Source organism: Ovis aries, chromosome 4, assembly GCF_016772045.2.
Source record: "Ovis aries strain OAR_USU_Benz2616 breed Rambouillet chromosome 4, ARS-UI_Ramb_v3.0, whole genome shotgun sequence".
NCBI classification, from domain to species: Eukaryota; Metazoa; Chordata; class Mammalia; order Artiodactyla; family Bovidae; genus Ovis; species Ovis aries.
In genome coordinates this window covers 72,133,550-72,156,458 of record NC_056057.1, presented here as the reverse complement: position 1 = coordinate 72,156,458, position 22,909 = coordinate 72,133,550, and the positions used below count along the sequence as shown (strand labels likewise).

The following is a 22,909-nucleotide window of genomic DNA, read 5'->3' as shown; positions in this document are numbered from 1 at the left end:
AAGCACCCGAAGCCAGGGGAGATGCATGGAGCCAATTCTCCCTCATAGCCTTCAGAAAAGTGCAGCTCTGCTGACACCTTGGTTTTGGACTTCTGGCCTCCAAGACTGTGAGACAATACATTTTTGTTGTTGAAACCAACTGATATGTGGCATTTGTTATGACAGACACAGGAAATCAATACATCTGGGTCTTCGAATCAATCTTGACCTTCTTTGGCAAATAGAACCCTGACAACGGATATGAACATTCAGAAAATTAAGACCATTGCATCCGGTTCCATCACTTCATGGGAAATAGATGGGGAAATAATGCAAACAGAGACTTTATTTTGGGAAGGCTCTAAAATCACTGCAGATGGTGACTGCGGCCCTGAAATTAAAAGACACTAGTTGCTTGGAAGAAAAGCTATGACAAACCTAGATAGCATATTACTTTGCCAACAAAAGCCCATCTAGTCAAAGCTATGGTTTTTTTCAGTAGTCACGTGTGGATGTGAGAGTTGGATCATAAAGAAAGCTGAGTGCTGAGGAAATGATGTTTTGAACTGAAGTGTTGGAGAAGACTCTTGAGAGTCCCTTGGACTGCAAGAAAATCCAACCAGTGTATCCTAAAGGAAATCAGTCCTGGATATTCATTGGAAGGTCTGATGCTGAAGCTGAAACTCCAGTACTTTGACCACCTGATGCGAAAAACTGACTCACTTGGAAAGACCCTGATGCTGGGAAAGATTGAGGGTAGGAGGAGCAGGGGATGACAGAGGATGAGATGGTTGGATGACATCACCAACTCGATGGACATGAGTTTGAGTAAGTTCTGGGAGTTGGTGAAGGACAGGGAAGCCTGGCATGCTGCAGTCCATGAGGTTGCAAAGAGTCGAACATGACTAAACTGAACTGAACTGAAGGGTTTTATGTTCTCCAAGTTTCAGAGGTTTGCAGCACATATCAAACAGAATTCCTTCCCCTAACTTTTCTCACCCTTCATCCCATACTGAATCATAGTTTCAGGGCTGGGTATTTATTTACTGAAAGTTCTAGATAGCCATAGATTTTATTTTGCAAATGCTTTTTCAAACTTCTCTTTGCTATCTCCTTATTTCAGAATAGCTATCAATATAATCATGATGCAATGTATTAATTCAGTGTTCCAGCCTCCAGATGTCTGTTTGGGGATGGGTTTGCATCTGCAGTCCATGGGGTTGCAAAGAGTGACCGAACTGAGCTGAACTTGCATCTGTTAGAGATGAAATAACTGTCATCATTGCTTTTCCTCTTGAAAAATTACTTAGGGGCAAACAAATCATTTTCCTTGTCTCCTGATGCATTTCAAACAAAGTCATCCTTTTATTCTATCAACAGCAAAAACCAAGCATTTGTCAAAAGCTGGAGTTAGGCAAAGGGCTGGTGACAATAAGGGGAACATGTAAGCTCATTGCCTTTCAACCTTTTGTATTTATATACGGTTATTTTTTGTTTTCCTGTAGACTGGCCAGGGACAAAACGTTGAAGCAAAATTTATCTTCATTCTCCTAACCCCAGGCCTCACCTGTTACTGCCATATCGAGACACTGCATTTATGCCTGTGCAGGCAGCCGGATATTGTTATCACCAATACTGGGGCCATCACAATTTGAATTCCTTACTGCAGGAGTTTAGTGCTTTGCCAGCTGGAGGCCTGGAAGCCATCTATAGCCTTCCTTCCTGCCATTTGAACACATTATGCAAACCCTCCCCAGTTGTGGGCAACCTGAGCCCAGCAAAAACGCTCATCCTCTTAAGAAAGCCCATGAAGAAGTGCACTCAAGAGGCTGTATCAGGCCAGGTGGCCACCTCAGGGAAGCTGGCCACTGCCCACATTAGCTACTGCTGTGGGGCAGACTGCAGGTTGTCCATCTCCTCAGCATGACCATGCCCTTTGTCCAGCACAGTCTGTCAACCTGAAATACCAGCTGGTGAAGGCCTGTGGGCTTAAGACCAGGGCACTTTCTGAGCAAGTCTAGACACATTGTTTTTCCTGCTTCAGTGTTCACTCACGCCTGAGAGGAGCTACCAGGGGGCAGTCATCACTGACGTTACTGCCTTTGCCTGCCCAGGGCCCCACATCTGTAAAAGGACAGATGTTTCCTGCCTGGTCTTGTCATTCTGTTTTGGGAAACCTGGCCTAATTTAAAGCACCACTTACCTGTACTGATGGGGCTAGCAAAGATAGCTACTTACTTAGCTAATTATATATTCTTTCCTCTTGCTCACCCACAGCTCCCATTTTAGTTCAGGGCAGTGATAGGCCCAGTTAAAACTCCTTTGGATCAAGGAATAATCCTTTGGATCTAGAAGTGGTGTAATTCTGACCAATGAAATGAAAGCAAAATCCTACAGTGTGAGGACTCTGTGAAAGCTATTGTTTTTTTGTTAAAAGGGCATAGTCTCAGTTGGCACTAACTTGTTTTTCCTCCCCTTTCCCTTCTTCCAGCTAAGTTTGCAGATGTATTTTCTAGAGCAATGCTGTGTAACAAAACATCCTCTGATGATGGAAATGTGCTATATCTGCACTGGGCAATACAGTAACCATCTGCCCCCTGTGACAATTAAACATGTGAAATGCAACTAGTGTAACTGAGGAACTGAATTTTCAATTTAATTTAAATAGAATTAACCACATGTGACTAGCTGCCTCATATAGTGGGGTAGGAAAGTATAGCATCAATTTTTCAAGCAAGGATGACAGCAACCCTCTTAAGGGTGGCAGCCTGGAAAAGGAAGAGGAGCCCTTGTATAGGTCCCCAAGTCAGCATGGCAACTGTGCAGCCCATAACTGCTTGTCATGTGAGATAAACAGATCCTGACTCTGTTAAATCACTGATGCTGGGTTTCTGTTAGATGCGGTTTTATGTGATCATACCAGGTGCTCTGACCAAAATGTTCAGATACTCAAGTGTAACCTCTGGCAGAACTAGCTCTTGAAGCAAGTTGAATGACATAATAATGACCCTCTGTAACTATGATGCTTTCTTTTGGTGGGGCATCTGGCATTTCAATGAAGTCTTTCTCCCTTAATCTGCATTTTGTATTTGCATTTCTAAGTGCTTTTTAACCACATACCTATGGTCCTTGTACTCAAAGCATGGCGGCTTATTGCGTGGGCACTAGAATCAGGTTTCTTGGTTTCGCACCCCGACACCACACTTACTATATAGCCTTGAGGAGGCTACGTCACTTTCAGGTGCTTTGGTTTTCTCAGCTGTAAAATGGGGCTAATCATATGTTCACCTTTGAGGGTTATCGTAAAGATGAAAATGAGGCAATGCCAGATACAGTGACTGGCACGATGTAAGCACCTCATGAATGTTAGCTGCTATTATTGTTATTATCTCCTAGCTTGTGGTCAGAATTACTACTTACTTAAAGCATGGCATTTAAAAATGTATTTCCTTGAAGAGCAAAATAATTAGTACCAGAACCCTGATCTCTTAACTCCCAGATCAACTCTTTTCCCCCTATCATAGCATTTCCATTGGACCCTTTGGGGACATGGCACCAGAAATCTACATTCTTTCTATCCTATGACTGTTCATTACCTGAGGAATTCACCTATCTCCAGAATTTTTTGTATTACATAGAGGCTAATGTAAATAACAGCCCCTATTATTCATGATCTGTATCTTTCCTGTTGCCAAAATAGGTCCATGGAAAGAGTGCAAACTAACTTCTCTGCACCTGCTTTTCCTCCTCTCTAATGTAAGAGTAATAGCATGGTTGTGAGGGTTAGGTTGAGTGAAATATCATGTACAAGGCAACTATCAGGGTGGGAAGTTATAAATGTTAACTCTTCTTTTGTGAAACCCTCTTCTTTTTAAAAAGTTTTGTTATTTATTTATTTAAACTTTCTAGTGCTATTGTTTGCTATATAAAATTATAAGGGGAAAGAAAGAATTGCTTTGTCATCAGCAAACAATGAGAATCCAAATCAAACCAGTAAAAGAGTGACAACCACATAAGCTGATTCTTTTTCTAATAGATCTGTGAACTGCTGCCCATCAACACACTTCTGGCCTTCTGATGGTCACAGCCAATTCATTTTCTCTCTCTGTTATTAGAGAGGAGATGGGGAACATCATGTCCCAGATGACTTCAAGGTCAACATGAAGTTGGATGCAGCCCCGGGAGAAGATCTGATTAAGGTCCTGGAGGATATGAGGCAGGAATATGAGTTTATAACAGAGACGAAGAATTCAGACTTGACTGCTTGGTTTAAAGAGCAGGTAAAAGAAAGATGCCCAAACTTCTCAAAAGTTCCATTTCCAAAGGGTCCCAATGTCAATGCCTCTGCTCTTGGTTTGGTCTCACAGTTGGCTGCTATGGCTCAGGAGGTGGCCGGTCCAACAGCTGTACAGGGTAGCCAAAGGGCATGACGTCCATGAGCCAAAGGGCACTTTCCAGACCCTAAAGACTGGCCTGCAGGCACAGTGCAACAGGGTGACTCTGATCTCGGAAAATGCTGCATCAGGTACTGTCTCCTCCAGAAAGCTGTGACGCCTTCTTCTTGATAGCTTTTCCTAAAAAGGAAAACATCTTAATATCTTAAGAGCAGTTATTTCTGGCTGAGGTAGAACAGCTGGGTTCTAACTATCTCAAAGAAGATTTAGGGGTTATAGCTATTATCATATAATCATAGGCTCAGAAAGGGCTTGAGAGATCTTCCAGTTGAAACCTTCTGTATCACTGAGAAAACCTTGACCCACAGAGGTCGGGGACTCTGAATCTTAAAGCTCTAAAAGACTGAAAGACACTTTATTTCAACTTATCTAAAAATTTCTGTAGAACATCCCCAGGGAAGTACTGCCTTATCAAATTCTCACTTTAGGAGATTTTGTCTTTTCAAAAGGACTTTTCCCTACTCCATGGATATGGAGAGTTGACTAAATATCAGAGTCAAGAGTTTTTCAGCAGTGGGGATGATCTTTTGTGAACACTTTTAAGAACCGAAGAGAAACAGAGGAAGTGGCTGGGAGAGGGTCTGCTGAGTGTGAAGAGAACTGTCTGGTATCGAGTCTCTTTGGGTCAAGCCTGTCTGGGATACTTGGGATCCAGGTGTAGTACTGTCACTCAATAGGGGTGTGACCTTGGGTAAGTAGATTAAAATTTCCCCTTCCTGTGTTCTTCAGCTCAAAATGGGGGCTCTAATACCCGCTTTCAAGCAAAGGTGTGTTGATCAGATGAGATCGCGTGCCTGGAAGCATTTTGTAAAGTGTTAGATTGCTCTGGTGAAATAGAGGATCATCACATTTTCTAGTGGATATGAATGAAATCTCTCCAGCAGATTTAGATCTATCCAAAATGCTGTGCCTATGTACATGTGTGAACACTACAGAACCCTTACAATTTTCTTCATTTTGCATGTAGATTTTGCCTCTCTTCCTTGAATTCTAGAAAATTGGCAGTATGAATGTAGACATGTCTCTATTTCTGAAAGTACAGAGTCTAAGGCTCTTACAGAATTACACCTTTCTTTTGCATTTTGAGGCTCTTAAATCACCACAGATAACTCAGTTTCTTAAGGGAACTCATGGTGAATTATGATCTACTATGAACTTGCTGGCAATGGACTCACTTATTAGAAGAGAGAAGAGTTAGTGGTTGAAGATGACTCACAAGTTTCTCCACTCTAACCTGGGAATTCTTTCTGAAAAATACCATCTCTGCTTAGCCCTGGAAGTTCTGGCTGCCACATTTTGTCTGATCTCTCTAATGTATTTGTCCCAAACATGACATAATGACATCACCAATGAATTCTTTCTAATTAATTGACTGAGGGTAACGTAAATAAATTCAACTGCTCCATATTTTGAAGAGTGTGTACTTTTATCTCTGCATGATTTTATTGGGGCCAAGTGAGTTCTAAACACAGATCATTCTGTGTGCTGATACATAGCTTTGCTTCACAGTACCTCATGCAACTTGAGTTACACTTCAGAATAAATGCAAGTTCATATTCAGATATACAATATAGATAGATGTCCATACTAGTAGTTCATTGCTAAGATGATGCTCTGACAGTGTAAAAATGTACTTGTGTGACAAAAACTGAACTGAATTATAGTTATATAATTATAATTGTCTCTACATATGATAAACTTTTATTGGTTTTAGGTGAGGAATTGGGCCAAAAGCTACTTGTAAAATTAGAGCTTAGAATTAAAAAAATTTCTTAATAATTGAAACATATAGCTGAGGAATTAAAGCAGTAGAGAAACAAATGACTCATCTAGTATCATTTGGGAAAAGAGGTAGGATTATACTCACTCGACTGAAATTTCCAGGTGGTTCTATTGTTTTCTGGGCAAAGGAAGAATATCCAGGTAACTTTTCAAGCTCTCAACCTACTATCTCAGAAATTATTGACCTGTTCAGTTTTTAAAGTGATGTCTCAACAATCTAGTATTAACTTACCTATTTCTCCAGTCAAGCTTTATTGGGCAACAAGTTTGCTAAAGACATGGGGGTGTAGGGGTTGATTCTACTTTATTTTATTAACATTAACAGTTTACATCTGATATAGGACATCTTGAAGTCCTTTGGAAGGCTATTATTTTCAGGAAAATTTTCCATTAATGTATTCAGCATCCTGAATAGTTTAGTTATCTGGTGTCTCTTCAAATGAGGTAAAAATTCAGATTGTGATCAATTGATGCTGTCCTTTGTATCCAAAAATGATAATATCTATGACACTAGAGAGTCTTGTCCGCACACCTTGTAATGTAATATGCACTGGCTTTAAGCTCCTTCTTCCTATGGGGACTATATTCATTGTAAAAGGCAGTACAGGGAAACAAGGAAGCAGCAACCTGCCCCAAGATCTGCTGGTCTCACCCTACTTTTGTGTCCCACTTGTCTGGTGTAGTAAGATGCTCCACTGCCAGTCCCAGATGAACCCGTCCTCCTGGAGTTCACCCCTTACATACTACTCTCCCCTGTGGTGGACTCTGGGTTTGGCTCATGTGACTTAATTTGGCCAATTATTAGCAAGTCTGATGCAAATAGAAACTTAGTAAGCACTTGTACACTGGAAGGCTCCCTTTTGACACCATGACACCACCAAGCCCATGTTATCCTCATGGAGAAACTAGATGAAGGAACACTGAGACCTCAAACATGTAACCTCGGTGCAGTCATTTGCGCCATCCCAGCCGAAGCCCCACATGCCATGGGACAGAGACAAGCTGTTTTTACTTTTTCCTGCTTGAATTTCTCACCCACAGAATGGTGAGTAAATCTATTGGTATTGTCTTAGGCCACCGAGTTTGGAATGGTTTTGATTCAGCCGTGGATAATAGACAGGAGTAAGTATAGTGTGGGCTTCACAGGTGGCAAAGTAGTCAAGAATGAAGGAGATGCAGGTTCAATCCCTGGGTTGGGAAGAACCAGAGAAGGAAATGGAAACCCTCTCCAGTATTCTTTTCTGGAGTATTCCATGGACAGAGGAGTGTGCTGAGCTACAGTCCAGGGGATTGCAAAGAGCCAGGCATGACTCAGTGACTGAACAACAGCAATGAAGTATAGAGTGGTAGTTCAGGGCATGCTTTCTGGAGCCTCACTGTCTGAGTCTGAATCCTTACAAACTACCTCTGTGACCTTGAGCAAGTTGCTTACTTCCTTTGCACCTCAGTTTCCTTGGTGGCAAGATCGGGAATAATATTAGTGCCTAATTATGTTATAGGTTGCTGTGAGCATTAAATGGTTTTATACAGGTTTGTGTGAAAGATGCTCAGTCGTGTCTGACTCTTTGTGACCCCATGGACTATACAGTCCATGGAATTCTCCAGGCCAGGATACTGGAGTGGATAGCCTTTCCCTTCTTCTGGGGATCTTCCAAAACCAGGGATCAAACCCAGGTCTCCCACTTTGCAGGAGAATTCTTTACCAGCTGAGCCACCAGGGAAGCCCAAGAATATAGGAGTGGGTAGTCTATCCCTTCTCCAGCGGATCTTCCAGGAATGCAACCAAGGTCTCCTGCATTGCAGGTGGATTCTTTACCATCTGAGATACCAGCAGGCACTTAGATCAGTGCCTGGCCCCTAGCAAGCACTCTATGTCTGTGAGCAGCAGCTATGTTTCTAGAGCCAGCTCCCAGTGAAATTAGCTTGGTTACACAGCTACAGCAGGATGAAGCTGGGGGCTGCTGGCAGGGGCTGAGGCATATGAGAACAGAAAGATGCTCTTAATAATGGGCTGATCGCATGGAATCACTGAAGTTGGGGTCCTTGCAGTGCTGGAATGAGGAGCTATCATTCCTCTTAAGTCCCTTCTCTTCTGGAGGCTGTTTTAATTCAAGGGGGAGATGATGCATGGTTTAGGTAACTCTGTGTGGGAGCCACAGGTATGGAACTGGATTTAGGACTTGCCCTGATGGATTTGGTGTTGCCTTGAATTAGCTTCACTGTGTTGAGTAAGTCGCTTAGTCCCTGTGGACCTCAGTGTCACGTCTGTGAAAGGAGGGAGGGTCAGCCTCATGTGCCTCAGAGTTGCTTGACACACTTTTCTAATGAAATGACAATAGGCCAGATATCAGACTCATGAAGAAGCATTTGAGAGCAGATGATGCCCCATACTCCTCAGTCAGTGCCAGAGACTGATTCCAGACCTCATCCCCAGACCAGTTTGAGAGCATCATTTAGCGCTGTCTGTAGACCTGCCCTCTTCCATCTCACTGCTTGCTCCTGCTGTAGCTGTCTCCACCTCCTACCTCCACTCCACTACTATCACCTCTTTGCCTGAGGCCATATTTGTGTTGTATTCACCATTGTATTTTCAGGGCCATCACTTAGTAGGTGCTCAGTAAATATTTGGTAAAAGAACAAAATAAATCACCCATGACTGTCCAGAAGATGGGGGTGTTCCTTGACTCCCTACTCATCTTATTAATTCAGGAGAAGGCAGGTGCTACAAGGAAGACCAAGCAGTCTCAGAGGAGCTCATAGGAGGGTGATGAGGAGCTGGACAATGGGCTTCTGGGATTTAGAGTTAAGCGTAAATTTCTCCCAAATCTCCACAATGTTTCAGGTCTCTACAGGATCAAGGAAGAGTCCTTGGAGCTCTTCAAATACAGCAGCTAAGTTTGATAAAAGCTCTTGCTGCATACATGACCACATAGCCATAAAGGTCAAAGCCTTTCCCCTCCCTCACACAAGATGATAAATACTGATAAATACCAGCGTCAGCCTGACCTGGTCTGAAAGTGCGTAGGCACTTTGCCACATGTGATCTGCTGATAGAGTCATTTTATTTATAAAGTCTGCTTTTAAAGCTTCCATTTATTAAATTTTCATTTATTATTATTATTTTTAATATAAGTTTATTTATTTTAATTGGAGGTTAATTACTTTACAATATTGTATTGGTTTTGCCATACACAAATATGAATCCGCTTTCAGTAGATACCAAACTGTGCTGAGGGTTTTAGTAATTAATCGGGTTTCCCAGGTGGCGCTAGTGGTAAGGAACTTGCCCTCCAATGCAGGAGACATGAGAGACACAGGTTTGATCCCTGGAGAAAGAAATGGCAACCCACTCTAGTACTCTTGGCTGGGAAATCCAATAGACAGAGAAGCCTAGCAGGTTACAGTCCGTGGAATTGCAGAATTGGACATGATTGCACAGGGACACTCACATACACGTTCATCTATTTCCAGTGTTTCCAGGACTTTTGATTTGAAAATACAGCAATGTGCTACTATGAAATTCTGAATTATTTCCCTGATCCATTCTCCTGTCAAATCTAGTGTTTCCATGCGGGAATTCCTTCCTGACATTTCTCAAGATATTTAGATATTTTTCGGAATCCCTGGAAGTATATTGAGTGCCAGTCATGTCAAGGCACTGCAGTGAGGACTGTAAATAGGACATAATTCCTGTTTTCACAGAGCTTATAAAATATGTCATCTGACCTTCACGACAGCCCTACAAGTAGTTAATATTCCCATTTTGCAGAAGAGGAGACTGAGGCAGCAGTGGACACCGGTCCATTGTATCCCTCTTTATCATCAGAGTTGCAGTTTATCCAACAAGAAAGTTTTTGTTTTGAATTATTCAGAGCATGTGTTTCATCATTCTGAGCTATTTCTATGTGTCAGTCTTCCATTCACTTGCTGCCCTGGAAATCCAACATTCTAAGTCACTGAGGCTGGATGGTAAGACAAGTAACTGGGATATACAGCCCAGAATAATACGCTTAGTATTCACTACCCTGCATTCTTGCTGCTAACGTACTCTGGGAATTTGCTACCCTAGGCAGGGGAGCTATTGACTTTTTGCTAAGATTTTTCTGACAATGCTAAACGTAAGATTTGAAACCTGTATAAAGTGAGCATACATGAAATTATGAAGAAAATCTGGAGGCATTTTCTACCTGTGTAAAATCCAGGATCTTTTTGTTTCTTTACATTTAGTATGAGAAAATGCATGCCATGAAGTTGAGGCTGAAGGCAACATAAATATTCTGGGATGTTTCCTTCATCTTCTCGCATTTGGTGAGCTAGTCAATAACCTATTTTTCAAGCTTCCTACATAAAGAGCATCATGTGTGTTTTGGGAGTGGGGGATTTAGTTTAATTCCTTCCTTGCATTTATTGAAAATGTATTGCACATAAGGCAGAGTGTTATGTGCTGCGACAGATCATTCATCTTCCATGGGAACTGACAACAACTTGAGGAATAGTGGCAGCTCAAGGGTTTGGCAACAGAGCCTTGAGAGCAAGTTGGATCTCCACAGGTAGACATGTGTGGATGGACACCCGTTCTGAAGACTCGGTGTGACCAAAGGCATAGCAGAGAAAATGTACGGTTGTGTTCAGTGACAAGTGTAGCCAGTCTGGAGCTTTGCAGGTGTGGGGCCTAGGAGGAAGGGAGAGAGTAGACGCTGATTCACTGGCAAAGTAGACTGCAGTTTTGGATGACAAATTTGTTCTGTAACACAGTGGGAAGAAATCAAAAGTTGCGAACAGAAGATGAAATGATTCTGTTCTTTTGGAAGAAGAAGCAGATGTAGAATAAGTTGCAGCAACAGCTAGCTGAAGGAAGAAGAGAGAAAAGAAAATGGAGTTGGTTGCGGGGGAAGAAAGAGGAGGAGGTGAAGGGGGGGAAAGGGGAAGTCCTACCCACTTGGCAGTCTCCATGGAAGCATTTACAATATCATAGGAAACTCATTTGGGGAAGGAGGGGTAAATAAGACTTAGAGATAAAGAAATTGGGTTTGCAGGCCTTTTGATTTCTGGCTTTGTCCTTGGTTTGCTGGAGGGGTTCAGTTGGGTTTATATGGCCAGAAAGACCAAGAAGGTCCAGTTCAGTCAGTCTGGGGTTGGGCTTTAAAGGCTGGGTCATTCCATGTTTACCACCCAGGTTTGAGCAGAGGGGAGATGGCTTTGGCCAGCCTCTTGGGCTCCAGACATGCCTTTCCTATGGGCCCATCCTGCACTAGATTTTCAGGCCCTGGCCTGAAACTAACCTCAGTCTCCCCAAGGTCTGCACCACTAGAGGTTATCAAGACTTTGCAGGGCAGTCTGAGTCAGCAACTGTCATCTTTTTTTCTGTTTCTTTTTAATAGTAGAACTGTTTCTTTAAACACACAAAACAATTCATGGTAAAAACAAGCTCTGTTAAACTGACAGTTGTGGAGTTACTGTGTTTGAAAGCAGAGATGAGGGGCTGCATAAGCCCCACCCCCAGATATCCTCAGGTGTTCTCTGATCAAGGAGGGTTCCATGCAACATGGTTTGAACATCCTGTTCTAGGTCTAGTCTTGCCAGAATCAGTTTTTGTGACCAGAGATGAAATGGAACTAAGAATTAAATTCCCAGGGGATCTGTTATTAGGAAAGGGAGCTGGTGTCTATACAGAGCTGAGGGAGCTGAGGGAGCTGAGGGGCAGAGAGCTGGCAATGAGGTTTAAGAGAAAAGAATGGCTGAAGATCCATTTTTCATGTTGCTCATATTTTTGCTGGGAACTCTGGAAAATATAGCAAAATGCTGTTATGAGACTCTGCATTATTTCACTGCTCTCTTTCTCCTGTCAAAGCTGCTGTGTCCACATGGGAATTCCATCCCAATGTTTTTCAGGAAACTTATGTTTTTCTAACCCTGGAGAAGGAAATGACAACCCACTCTAGTATTCTTGCCTTGGAAATACCATGGACAGAAGAGCCTGGTGGGCTACAGTCCGTGAGGTCACAAGAGTCAGATACAGCTTAGTGACTGAACTGCCACCCCCATTTTTTTTCTAAATCTCCAGAAAAACCTGTCAAGAAATTGGGAAAGAGGAAAAAAGTGTAATTCTCCTGTGAGAACTAAAGATTAATAATCAACTTAGAGCAAGTACTGATCAGAAGGAATCCACTGACACCAAATTGAAAGCAAGAGCAAGGAATATTTACTCTCATTTACATGAGAGTTCTGAGGTTAAGGTTGACATTTCCAGGAAACTGGTTAGAAGCACAGAAGGAAACGCTGTTTTAATCTATCAGCCAGCCTTGCTTATAGCTGAGGCCATTGTTATGAATCTGTTCATGGGCCAGTCTGCTGCTGTTGGTGACTCATTCATGCAGATAAAATAAATATTAATGAATTTATATACATAGTATACTTTATACAAATCCTATGAGTGGTGGTCCAAGAAATAATGAATTTGGAAGCAAAATAAGGTCTTAAATGGGGAGTTTAGCCTTTGTAGTGCTATTAACTTTGCTAGGATATCTGAATGTTATTTGAATATTACCAAATGTTTGCTGGTGTTTTCCAGTGTTTCAATATTTTCAATATGCTATACTTCTCTGTAAATACTGATCAAGTTAAAGCTTATTAACTAAACAATTTTAAAAATATCTATGAAGATAAGTAAAGATATGAAGAATATTTAAAGTATTTTAAGAATAATATATGATTTGGGAAATTCCAGAGAATTTCCAGAAATTCCACTTCTGTATTTTGAATTCTGATGAATATTTGTGAAGAGTTTGGAAACATCACCTAGTCCAACATCTGGGCTTTAGGTCTGAGAGATTAGTTAAGTGATCTCAAATCATCAAGATAGATCCCAGCTTCATTTATGCTATGACAGTGACTCAGTAAATGTTTCTCTTCAGGACTAACTTGAAGCCTGCATAAGTACTCACAGTTGACTTTGGAAATAAAGATTTTTTAACCATTAAAAATGAAGGGTTCAGAGTTTTCTCTGATGGAGCGATTCTTTAATACATCTTTCTAAAATTAAAATGAGATCCCAGAGACACTAGAGGAGTGTTTATATTTAGCTGTGAGTGGCGTGTGTGCACAAGGTGAATAAGGGTTCATATTGCCTTCTCTCCATCTGAAGGAAAGTGATACTTCTGTCTGTCTCTCTTTTTCCTTTTTAATGTGTTGATTCTTTCTCAGCTCTGAATCACAATATGGTGTTTCAACATATAAGTGATGAACACAAGAACAATGTGAGCACTGGGTTGACTTATCCTTATGATTTCATTATAACATGCACATATAAGGTAGAACATTTATCATATGTCATTGCTTTTGACTGGCTTTAAACCACAGCTCTATTAAAGGCTTTTTATTAAATAGGTTTGAGTTTGATCATAAAGCAATTCTGCTTCCTGAAATCTCATTTGTCTGAAAGGAGCATTGCATATTTATACTTAACATTTCGGGGTCAAACAATGGAAGGAAGGTGACTGTTTGAATTATTGCACTATTTATAATCAGTGGTTGCAATAAAGCATTATCTCTAAGTTTGACTATCACTGAATATGGTCTTCAAAAATATATTGGTCTCTCTGTCTATTTTATAGCTGGGAGGGAAGCTATGTTGACTTTTTCTTCTGCCAGAAAAGGAAGGAAGAGATTCTGTGATCTAAGTTGAAGTCTGGAACAGACGGGGAGGATGAACTTAAAATAAATTACCTGAAATGCTGTATTTACATGACTTTTGACACCATCAACCCAATATATAGCTAAAAAGTTTGAATACTACTGGTCTACCCAAGACCTACTGTGTCAGTTGATAATATGGGTATAAGATTTAAGTTGTATCAGGTCCTTGTATTATGCAAAAGACAATAATAAATTTTTAGAGGATGATTGTTCTGATTAAAGTCCATCAAAGATGTTGTCTCTAGATAAGCAGTGATTTTAATGCAGAGCTGAATGAAGAAAATATTTTTCTCAATCCTGTTCACTGTTACCAAGCAATAAAATAATGATATCCTTGTTTGCTGTTTCTTTGAAGATATGCTAGGTCAATTCAACCTTTACATTAATACAATCAGATTATTAACAAGTATATTTCAAATGATTCAATATTAATTATCTATCATGCCATAGCCTTTCTAAAATATTTTCAATATCATCTAATCTTCACACATTGAAATGAGGATTATTGGTGGGTACTTGAGTTAGGAATAGCAGCAGGAGAAGGTTATATTCTGTACAGAACTTTCAGTTTCTTTAGACAGTGATTGGAAATCCTGAATATCCATGAGTCTGAGTAGAAAAAATGAGAGCTAAGAAATCCTTTCCCTGTGCTTTGGGAGTGTACTTTGTTACCTATTTCTGGATTTGACTGGACATACTGCACCCAATCTGATTCAGGGGGTGGTTGTGGTTACAATTATTGTAACTTTTTTTTTTTAATTACAGACAGATTGAATTTCAGATTGCCCAGTCACTAGTTTAAAAACTGGACATTACCTGACTTGAATGGTTGGACAATGATAAAAAAATTTGTTCATGTTAAAGAAAGTAGTTAGCTACCATCAAATCTTTGGGGGAATGATGGGAGGTTATAAATAGGCTGAGAGAGATTCAGGTAGACAGAGCAGACTGGGGTAAAGCACTTGACTTTCCCATTGGAGAGAAAAAAGTTTTCAGTTAGCAATAATGGAATTATGAGATTTTTAAACTTGAAAGGAACAGGAAGCTTTGTTGAATTCAATTTCCCTGGAAATGCCTAGCAGGGTGGAGGTGGTACTTTCTGGAAAAAGGGTGGCTGGGTCTTGGTTTGCAGGATGGGGAATGAGAAGAGGAAGTGACTATCCCTTCTCTGTGTGTGGGCTCTATGCCCACATCAATTAGGTGGCTGGCAGGAGCATTGATAGCATTGTTTTCAGACTCTTGTGTCCCTAAAAGAGAATGTTCCCAGAGGAATACTCTTTCTCAGGAGGACCCAGACACTAAACTTATAGGCTCTACTCCTGCATCTGGATGTGAGTTCAGGTAAAGTATCAAGTTGGGAGTCAAAGGATGCGGCAACAGAGGAAAAGGACTTAGAATTTCCTTTCTCCCTTCTTTGTCAGAAGGCCTACTACAAAGCTCCCTTAGTGAAAAGGTGAAAATGGGAGAGTGGTGAAAAAGATCAACATGAAAATATTTTAGGATTGTCAAATATGATTTAAATTAATGCTCTACTATCACAATTTCAGATGTTTATTTTGCATGTTTATTTCTCTGCTTGCTCATATAATTCTTTCATTAGGAACTATGAAAACAGGAGGAATTAAAAAAAGTTTGTTAGGTGATATAGATCCCTAGAAAATGGGTCACACATCTATGACTTATTTTTTAACATGAACCAGGCCCACATTTTTGATCCCAAAACACAAAGTTGGCATTTCCCCCCACTCAGTCAGACAAGTACAGACTAATCTAGAATTAAATATATCTTGACTAGTTGTGGCAAGCTGATGACCTTAATGCCCCCAAAGGGGGAAAAAAAATTTCCTCACAGTATAAATAGTAGGAAAGGCAGAATAACTGTTAGCAAGAGTCCCCAAAATACAGTGACTTGGACCAAAGCTTTGATTGCCTGGGCTGATGGGCAGTTATGCTCCATGCAGTCTCTTAAAGACCTCAGTGCCTGCCCTATTTTTGTTCCATCGTCACATGGGGGTCAATAACTTCATCTACTAAATCAAAGCTGGCTTACAGATGTGGTCACATTTCATATGTGTCATATATATGGACATATATGTCATATATATACACATATATACATGTGGCCATATTCCGTATATATGTGGGATTCCCTGGAGGCTCAGACAATAAAGAATCTGCCCACAATGCACGAGACCCAGGTTCAATCCCTGGGTCGGGAAGAACCCCTGGAGAAGGGAATGACTACTTCTTGCTTGGAGAATCCCATGGACAGAGGAGCCTGGCGGGCTATAGTCCATGGGGTCACAAAGAGTTGAACATGACTGAAGGACTAACACTGTCATATACCAGCTAATGGGAAGGAGAGAAAATAGAAAAAAATCCAAGAGAAGAAATTGTCTTCTGAGCAAGTAAGGCATAAGTGCACACATCACTTCTGTTCACATTCTGTTGGTGAGTCCTTAGTCACACTTGTTCTTGTTGTTCAGTCACTCAGCCATGCCCACCTCTTTGTCACCCCATGGACTGTAGCACACCAGGCTTCCTGTCCTTCACCATCTCCCAAAGTATACTCAAACTCATGCCCATCGAGTCAGTGATGCCATCCAACCATCTCTTCTTCCGTCATCCCCTTTGTCCCGGCTTTCAATCTTTCCCAGCATCAGGGTCTCTTCCAGTGAGTCGGCTCTTTGCATCAGGTGGCCAGTGTATTGGAGCGTCAGGTTTAGCATCAGTCCTTCCAATGAATATTCAGGGTTGATTTCTTGAGGATTGACTGGTTTGATTTTCTTGCAGTCCAAGGGACTCTCAAGAGTATTCTCCAACACCACAGCTCGAAATCATCAATTCTTCAGTGCTCAGCCTTTTTTATGGTCCAACTCTCACATCCATACATGACTACTGGAAAAACCATAGCTTTGACTAGACCGACTTTTGTCGGCAAAGTGAAGTCTCTACTTTTTAATATGCTGTCTAGGTTTGTCATAGCTTTTCTTCCAAGTAGTGTCTTTTGGAGAAGGCAATGGCACCCCACTCCAGTACTCTTGCCTGGAAAATCCCATGGATGGAGGAGCCTGGTGGGCTACAGTCCATGGGGTCGCAAAGAGTCAGACACCACTGAGTGACTTCACTTTCACTTTTCACTTTCATGCATTGGAGAAGGAAACGGCAACCCACCCCAGTGTTCTTGCCTGGAGAATCCCAAGGACGGGGGAGCCTGGTGGGCTGCCGTCTCTGGGGTCGCACAGTGTCGGACACGACTGAAGTGACGCAGCAGCAGCAGCAGCAGCAGCAGCAGCAGCAGCAGCAGCAGCAGCAGCGTCTTTTAATTTCATAGTTGCTGTCACCAACTACAGTGATTTTGGAGACCAAGAAAGTAAAGTCTGTTACTGTTTCCATTATTTCCCCATCTATTTGCCATAAAGTGATGGGGCCAGAGGCCATGATCTTAGTTTTTTGAATGTTGCATTTTAAGCCAGCTTTTTCATTCTCCTCTTTCACCTTCATCAAGAGGCTCTTTAGTTCCTCTCTGCTTTTGCTGTTAGGCTGAAGGTATACTCCCTAAAGAAACTAGAGATGAGGTAAAAGGTTTATGCAGAAGTGCTTATTAATTTGTTTGTAATAAAAAAAGAAAACTTAGATGTTCAATCTCAGAAATGTTTAAGAATCATTTTCTGTACAACTAAAATCCTGTTTTTGAAGATTATGTGAAATATATATTAATACACCAAAGTATTAATAGTGGTATCTCTAAGAACTGAAGTTATAAATGACCTTGTATTTTCTCCTTTATGCTTTTCTGTGTTTTCTAAAATTTTCTATAATGAGCATATCTAATTTTATGGTTGGAAGAAAACATTTAGTTAGCTTTTTTTTTAAAGCAATAAGGGATAGATTCTTGCTGACCAACTACAATAAGCTTTAATTAGATTCTTTCAGGTAGGATAGAAACAGAAATTCAAGCCACCGAGAGAAGGACTGAGTTCAAGAAATGACTGACGGTTTACATAGTGTGTCATTTCTAATGTTTAACTCCGAAGGGAGGAGAGCTAGAATCTTTGACCGTATTTCTCTTCTACCTGCACTTCTATCTTTGCTTTCTGTCTATTTAAGAGTATTTTGCTGTTGTTCTGCAGGGTGGCAAGGGCCTGGTTTTCACAGCTTCATGCCCCACCACCTCTCACTTATAAATAGAATCTCCAAAAAAAAAAATAAATAAATAAATAGAATCTCCACTTATTTAGCACTGCTTCAGTACACAAATAAGAGGATTCTTTGCATGGCTAAAATATAGCCGTCTAAGTGAGCAAAGTCGTAGTGGTTGGAGTTGGTGTTGAAAAAGTCCAACCCAAAGGTTTTTAGAATGGGGAAAGGCATGTGGGAAATGAGAAATGTTCTCCTGTATTGTTATAGCATGATGATGAATTGCTTTTGCTTTTCCAAAACCAGGCTCCAGCTCCTCTGTTCACCTCTATTATCTGCTGCTGGTCTCCAAAGGCGTATTACCATATTAATTCATTGTGTTATACAATTTGGTCAACTAAATGAGCTTACCTTATGCCCTCTTAATGGCATTGGCTTTTAATATTGGTTTCGAGGGATACATTTAACAAAACAGATGCGTCAAGGAAATGTATTTAAACTCAATTTGGTTTTAAAATGACTAGTGGTCTCTCTAATGAGCCAGGTACCAAAAAAAGAGCATTGCAGGCAACACACTGTGATAAATGTGAAGCCTAAATGCTGAAGTATCCCTAATGCCCAGGGTGATCAGATGTGTTCTGGAAACAAAGTCATGTACTACAAATGTGCCATTATAAGATCTGAAGTCTAATCCATTTTTTTGTGGAAAGGATATAATACTGGTTACTTAGAGAAATTGCCCTGCATATGAGTGAAACTGAGATTTAATTGCATGTCATAAAATGCTGCCATCTCACTGACTTAGTGAGACAGCCTGAAGAAAGAGATGTGTGATAATGGCAATGAATGGTGAATGACCCATGCCGTTAGTTCATACTTGCAATTTGAGTCTAACAGCAGAGTGGAAATATGGGTCTAGAACCATGTACACTTAGATTAGAATTCCTATTTCCTCACTTTTTAAAATGTAAGTTATCATGGGAGAGTCAAATTCACCTATATAAGACTTCAGTTTCCTTGTCTGTAAAATGGGAGAATACTACTAAAACCTGGAGTTGTGAAGTTAACAATAATACAAAGACAGCGCTTGGCAGGTAGTAGCATTTAAGAAACATATCTGTCCCTCTGTGTGTGTGTTTACAATCATGAATTTACCTACCTCATTATAGTTACTGATTTTTTTGGATTGTTGAACCAATGACTGAATACATAAATTCCATTCCCTTGATAGGCCTCAGTTGGCTTTTCACATTCAAAATGGACTGACCACAAGCTTATTCGATCATTTCTTCCCATGGGATGGATGATCAGGATGAATTGCTGGCCTGTGAGGCAACTCCAGCAACCGGCCTGACCAAAAGGGCAGCCAAGACCATCCGTCTGGATGTACAACATCCTTATCCAGTGGCTACATATTGATGAACTAATAACCAGTGCTTGGAAAAACAGTGCAAGTTAATGATCTTTCTAGGATGATATGATCAATGTTTTTCCATAGAAGGCTGTAATTTCCATGATAGAGTTCATCACACTTTCTCTCTTCATCCTGATTACAACAGTGACTAGAGCACAAATTATTTCTTTGGTGAGACAAAAAGAAGCAATTAAATTTTAGCTTGGCCACTTCTTCCCTATCATACATAACAGCCTAGATCCTTTGGTCTACTTTCTCTCCCTCAGACAGCCTAGGTTTGGTCGCCCTCCTAAACTGTTGCTATGCCATTCACTCTATCAACAGGTGTCTACATACTTAGATATGCCAGACATTGTGCTCCTGGCTGGATGATATGGTGATAAATAGTGCAATTGCCCTCAAAGTGCTTACAGACTAGGAGAAAGCCATTTCTCCTTAGCAGAATTCTGCTCACCTTTTTATATGTCATTCCAACTCTTACCACTTCTTAGAGTGTAGATAAATCCTTGTCTCTTCAACACATTGCTGGGAAGGTAAATGAATGAATCTATATGGAGAGCAATTGAGCAACATCTAATAAAATTAAAATGCAATACCATTTAGCCTCAGAGTTTCATTCCAAAATATTTACCCTAGAAATATATTGCACATGGTTAAAATACCATAGTCACAAGAGAATTCATTGCAGGAGTGTTCATACTGGGAAGATATTGAAAGCAATGTAAATGTCCATCAGTTGTTGACTATATTGTGGTGTTTACAGACAATGTGAAACGATGGAGCTAAAGAAACAGTGAAGAGTCTCTGTATTTCCTGATGAGGAATGACCTCTAAGATATATTGTTAAATGAAAATAAAAACAAAGGGCAGAAGATTATATAGAGTGGGTACAAGATGTTTAAGGAAAAACAAACCCATATTTATGATTGTTATTACACAGACACTCTCTGAGAGGATCCAGAAGAAACTGTTCCCTGTGGCTGCCTCTGGCAAGGGGGGCTGGGCTATTGTGGGCGAGGGAGGAAAGAAGAGTTAACATTTCACTCCATCCCCTTTTGTACCTTTTTAGAGTTGATGCCATATGCATGCATATATCATCTATTCAAAATAATGTCAAATTTAATTGTAAAAAGTTATGACTCAAAAAAAAAAAAAACTCAAATAGGAGGAAGTGCCTGATGGTCTGGTGGTTAGGACTCCATATTTTCACTGCTGAGGGTGCAGGTTCAATCCCTTGTCAGGGAACTAAGATCCTATAAGCCACATGGTGGGACCAAAAACAAAACAAAACAAACTCAAGTAAACAATTCTTTTGACTTCTTCAGTCTAGGGATCTTTTATTCCTCTCAGAGCAGGCAGAGTGGTGTTTTGTACCTGAATCTATAATTTCCTGTCATGAGATTCCTCTTGCACTGTGGAAGCATTTAACATTGCATGTGTGTTAATATCCTGGAGCACGGCATGGCAACCCATTCCTGTATTCTTGCCTGGAGAATCCCATGGACAGAGGAGCCTGGTGGGCTACAGTCCATGGGATGACAAAGAGTCAGACACGATTGAAACAACGTATCACACATGCACATGTGTTAATTTGAAGGAGGGGTTCATGCAGTGTTATCTGGACGGAGTTCAGCATGGATGCTGTCACTTCTGCTGGGCACAAGGGTGTCACATGGGCAGTGGTTGGTGGAAGGAAAGGGTCCTCACCAGAAAGTGGCCAGAGGGCAGTGCTGCCCAAGGCAGTTCCCTTCAAAGGTCCTGAGTAGTTTCAGCTTGACCTAGGCTTCCACATGGAAGGCAACAGAATCCTCCTAGGGAAAAGAATCATTTTCATTTCTTTCCTGAACAAGCCATTTTAGTCAGGAAAATATCTTGATAACCTGCCCCCAGAATGGAAAGCAATGCTCTGAGGGCATGAAGTAGAAGGGGATCACAAAGAAATAGCTACACATCTCTGCATTGGAAATAAATAGGAATTTGGAAGTCAGAAAGAGTACAGGAGAAGGGGGCATGGGAGGAGGTAGGGGCATCCTGGGATTGTGGCTTTGCTGGAGACTAAAACTGAAAGAGAAAGCTGGCCTATGAGCAGTTCTTGGCCCTCAGGTGGTTGGGGGACTCTTGAGAACTGGCATATGTTACTATCATTTAAATTGTTTTTGTTTCTGTGAACCAAGTGCCATTTGCTTCAAGTGTAAGTGTTCAGTAAAATGTCACTAAAGGCTTTATGTTAGCAGGCTTCAGGGGAGTCCAGGAGAAGACCTGGACTCCGTGGCTGGGTTGGTGATCACATTAGCAGGAAGAGACTGTGAGAGAGGATCTGGCTGCAGCAGGCGCTCAAGGTCAAAGGGGATCATGAAGACAGTCCCCAGGATGTCAGAGAGAGCTATGGAGGGTGTGAGACTGCACAAGAGAGGTGATAGGAGACTTGGGACCATTTTATACAGATCTCAAAGAATAAGATGATCTCAGTTGCCCATTTTACAATTTGTAAACCAGCAGGTGAAAATGAAAGAAAAACTCAGTCTTCTGGAAGCCCAGCTGAGACCTGTAGGCATTTAGGGACGACTGACTACACTTCCCACCATCTATGACAACATCAAGCATTATAGGGAAACAGGCTAGAATCATGCCACTGCCTCTGGCTAGATCTGTACTTTACCCAACAGAGAATTCTTTTATATTCTCCATCTTTGACATGTGCCAATTACGCAAACCACTGAGGGGAGTAAGAATGAATTTGTCCTAAATTGGTTCTTGCTATTGCCTTAATGATTCTTAGACTACAACACCATTCTGAGATTCTCAGATAAGCTTACATTACTCTCTGTAGAACTTTGCAAAGTAGACACTGGCATCTGCCTATGCTTTTTGCTGAATTCAGTATTTGGACTGCTAAATGTAGTATAAAATACAACAATCAATAAAAATATATGTTTTAAGTTCTTCCACTGCCTCCTCTATATTTCCCCAGAGTCTGTTACATGTCTTTGATATAACTACAATCTGTAAATGCCAGCCCTACCCCCACTTTCAACAATGCCATTCATCCAAGAATCCCAAAGTGTTTTTTTTAATAACTGACTCATTAATCCTCATAACACTCCTTCATTTGACACATGTAACTCTCACTACATGATATGTTGGTACTTACTCTGAATTTAATTTAACAGGTTTTCCCCCCGTTGTGAGTAGTCATTTACATTGACCTCATTTTGGTTGAGTTATTGCTCAGATTTGAACAAGTTTGAATGGCCTTATCCCAAAATGACATCTTCTGGCAGATAGAAGAAAGCCATCTGAAGAAGCAATTATTATTATTTTTTTTAAAGGCGAGGTTTCAGCAACAAATGGCCCTATAAATAAACAACTAGATTTTAATCATGGGCTGAGAAAGTGAGACATTTTGCTATTTTGTAAAAACATAAAATTGAATGAATTTCAGAAT

The 22,909-nt window shown here is 40.8% G+C and overlaps 1 long non-coding RNA gene across 2 annotated transcripts in view; it reads left to right on the top strand.

The window, feature by feature from the left end:
- The window catches only part of LOC132659744 (uncharacterized), a 284,117-nt gene that overhangs the window by 40,186 nt on the left and 221,022 nt on the right, over positions 1-22,909 (top strand). Inside the window, exons 2-3 of one of the 2 annotated variants that reach the window (XR_009600501.1) lie at positions 4,095-4,259; positions 17,070-20,062. This is a non-coding gene — a long non-coding RNA (uncharacterized LOC132659744). Of the gene's footprint in view, positions 1-4,094; positions 4,260-17,069; positions 20,063-22,909 lie in introns of those variants that run through there. The other variant, XR_009600502.1, reaches the window with a different exon arrangement.